The sequence below is a fragment of the Crassostrea angulata genome, chromosome 9 (genome assembly GCF_025612915.1).
Source record: "Crassostrea angulata isolate pt1a10 chromosome 9, ASM2561291v2, whole genome shotgun sequence".
In the NCBI taxonomy this organism is placed as follows: Eukaryota; Metazoa; Mollusca; class Bivalvia; order Ostreida; family Ostreidae; genus Magallana; species Magallana angulata.
In genome coordinates this window covers 11923178-11927419 of record NC_069119.1, presented here as the reverse complement: position 1 = coordinate 11927419, position 4242 = coordinate 11923178, and positions in this window count along the sequence as shown.

The window sequence follows — 4242 nt, the reverse complement described above, 5'->3', positions numbered from 1 at the left end:
AAGGAATCTTGACACTGTTTAGACCACTTATCTCCAAATTTTGTTTTGGGGTGTTTCATGTTGTTTTTAGATATTTCTAATAAAGGTGCGGCAATCTGAGAAAAATGGCGAATGAAACGACGATAGTATCCTGCAAATCCCAAAAACGATTTCACTTCTTTCACTGTTTCAGGTACTTTCCAATTTGTAATACACTTAATCTTTTCTTCATCTGTACTAATTCCGTTTTTGCTCACCACATGGCCTAAATATTTCACAGATGGTTTGAAAAATGTGCACTTTTTCATTTTCAACTTTAATCCATGTTGTTTTAAAATAGTAAACACTCTGTCAAGTCGCTTGATATGTTCCTGAAGGGTCTTGGAATATACGATGATGTCATCTAAGAAAACTAACAGCATGTTGAAAACTTCTTCTCTAAAATAGTGCTGCATAAGACGTTGGAACGTTGCCGGTGCGTTTGTAAGTCCAAATGGCATGCGGTTGAATTCATACAATCCAAAGGGAGTCGTAAACGCGGTTTTCTCCTTGTCTTCTTCTGATAATGCTATCTGGTTGTATCCTGAGGTAAGATCCATTGTGGAAAACATAACGGAACCATGAAGAACGTCAAAGGTTTCTTCGACTCTGGGTAACGGAAACTTGTCCTTAATTGTTTTGTCGTTTAGCTTCCTGTAATCTACGCACAGTCGGAGTGAGTTATCCTTCTTTCTAACTAAAACAATTGGCGATGCAAATGGACTTGTGCTTTCACGTATCACATTATTCTTCAATAATTTTCGAATGTGTTGCTTCACTTCGTCTAATTGGGATGGTGGAATGCGACGATACTGCTGTGAGATAGGTTTACTGTCAACGAGGCGAATCTGATGTTTGATGGTATCTGTACAGCCAATGTCATCATCGTCCTTTGAAAACACATTTTTATGTTTCTGAAATAATGACGTGATTAACTCTTTCTCCTCCATGCTGCAATCCAAATGATATATATCAGCCGGTATTTCAAATTCCTGTTCTGATGACGTACATGTAACCACTACTTCTTCACTCTGGAGCTCATGAATCCTAATTTCTTCTACATTTCCTACACTTTGAAATTCAATTTTAGAATCTTCACTTTCTATTTCACATCTTGATACGGTCCCAATTCTCGTTCTTGGTTTTATGAATATGTCCTCATCTCCCACATTTGCTGCCCGAACACACATTTGACCTCCAACAATATTGGTACAAGTATATACCGTTTTGAAATTTCTGTGTAGATGCGCTCCGTTGGTCAAAGGATTCACCACTATATCACCGTCGATATTGGGTCCAGTACAACAAACACTACAACGGTATTTGCTGGTATGCGTATAGGAACTGTTCCACTTAATCTAGCAAATCCATGAATAGATTTTCTATCGCACTCGGTTGTTTTTGCGAACACTTAACTTAAAATCCCGTCAGTGGGAACATCAGAGTTTGAAAGAATATCCCTGCATAAGTTCAGAACGTTCATTCCTAAAATGCCAGGGACAGCTTCTTTACGTTTTCTTGTAAATTCATCAGTTGCATCTTTGACAATAAGAAAACCACGCTGTTTTAATACATTTCCACAGTACTTCACATCAAATTCAACATACCCAATGTATGGAATAGTTAATCCATTGGCAGCTTTAAGTTGTAACATACATTTTTCACTAAGAGTTTTTCCAAGGGGCTCTAAGAACTTCCTGTAAAAACTTTCTGTAATTGTAGACAACATGGATCCTGTATCGACTAAACACGGAATATCTACATCACACACTTTAACACTAATCACCGGACACTGTCCTATTGCTCGATATTTGAATGAGTCTTTTTCACTATCATCTATTGGTTGACTCGTAGCAATAGATGCTACTTGTTTTCCGAACCGTTGTTCCTGTACGCTGTAGCGCGGCAGTTCTTCTGGATATGACCCTGTCTTCCACAACCGTAACAATACACAGATCGATTAAAGGCCTGGCGATCCATAGGATACTGATTGGAACGGCGCTCCGTAGATGACTCGTTGGCGTTGGTAAAACGATCTATAGGTGTCTGAGTGGTATGGCGTTCCATAGTTTGTTGTTTGTTTTCGCTATCTTTCATATAGCCGGTCAGGGAATCAATCTGTTTCTGTTGTGCTTGAATGATTTTTAACAGGTCGTCTGTGCTGGGCGCATCGGACGAGTTGGTATTTAAACTTGTATGATCGCTGATCACTGACTGTGGTCTGTCTGAGGTTTTCTTGGTTTCACATGGTGAGACTTGAGTCGATTCGAATTCTTCTTCTTCACTGAGTAAAATCATTTCATCCCGCAAATGATAAAAGTCTATTTTGTCAAACTTTCTTCTGAACAGACGTTTAGCTTCTTTCCGCATATACTTGTCATGAAGTCCGTTAACAAAACGCTCACACAAAGTTCTTTCTTTGTCGGGAAAAACGGTGTTGTCTTTCTTTATCACTGCTTGGTATAATTCTAGAAGGACATATGAATATTCTCGGATCGTTTCACTTTCCCTCTGCTGGCGTTCAAAGAATCTTTGTTGAAGCGTAATGATGCTTTCCGGGTTTCCGAACGCTGACCGTAGACATTCCAATATCGCTTCGGGGTCATGGCGAATATCGGCGCGAAACTTTATTTCCTCCTTTGCTTGGCCTTCTAGATGATTATATATCAAATCAACTTTCTGTGCGTCGGTCCTTCCGCGGGCTGAAAAAGCTATATCCAAATCGTCTATCCAATCATCAATGGAGGGATCACCATCATTCTTTGGTCTACCCGAAAATGTTCTTAGTTTACGATTTTCCGCAAAAAATGTATGTTTCTCAATAACTTTGGCCTTAGATATTTTTGCTTCAAGTAACTCTTGTTCTAGTTCATAAACACGATTTTGGAGTTCCTTTTTATTCACCCTGCTCGCAGCGCCATGATGTAACCGAGCAGTCAAGCAAAACGAAGATGGTGTACTGTGTATCTGATGACTTTTTATTTTGAATATATATAGAGGCATTGACCTACAAAATAATACATAATATGAGAAAACTGACAAAATGAAAGAAAATACATTAGCTATAAGTTACCACAAATAAATTATACGTTTCATAAAAAATCAATTACAGTGCGTACTGTAAAGAAAGCTAAACTTTGAACTTTACAGACACAATCCAAGTATTATAACTTTAATTACAAAAATACACTTTAGTATTGACAATGCAATTAAAATAAAACCAGAGACTAAACATTTACACTGATAAATAAAACATAAGTTAATATGAAATTTACATACCATAAGATGCAACAGATATCAACCGGATGGTATTTTCTTGAAACTGTATACTGCTCTAACTTAATTAGAATTATTGGTAACTTATTTATACACCTAGCTTCAAAATAATTGGTTAATATTATGAACCAATGAAATTACAGATAGGAAGAACTCAATTTACTTGCGCAGTTAAACTTTGGCTGATATATTTTTAAGATTCTATTGAACAAAACGAAAAATAGAAAATACAAAACGAATAAATACACATAGACATATTACTCTACTATCACAATAATAAGAACTGAAATACAATGCATTATTGTATTTTATATGGAGTTGGCTTCTCCAAGTGTTGGAGAAGCTGAGATTTATGTGATCGGCTTCGGCCGATCACTACTGTGTCCATATGAGGCATCCGGCAAATGCTTCCACGTGCGCACACATTCCGCTTGCATAAGTTGTTCTTATAAAAACTTGAAGCTTTGGTTTAGTATTCATATAACATTTTATTCAGTTATATTTCAATTCATCTACCTTAAGAGATGCAAACATACATTAAATACAGTTCGACCTGTTAATTAAAGAATGCACATTTTGTCTCACGCGTAAGAATTTCGATCAAAAGGTTCATTCAGTAATGCAGTTGACCTTGATGAACTGACCTCGATCATAAGAAGATGCTCTATGAACTGACCTCGATATACTGATGTTGCATATTAGTAGCTAGGAAGACGCCTTGATTTATAAACAAGGTAACGTTATAATGCGACCTCAATAGCAAGTTATGATGACATTCAATGTTTTTTAGTCGCATTAAATTATTTTAATACAACTCTTTCTTTGTATACGTGTTACGTGAAGGGCTCTACTCAGTATTCTGAAAAAGAAGATACATTAACATTTAATAATTACGTTAAAAATATAAAACTAGACAAGGAGGTTACGAACGGCTTTCCCCAAATGTAT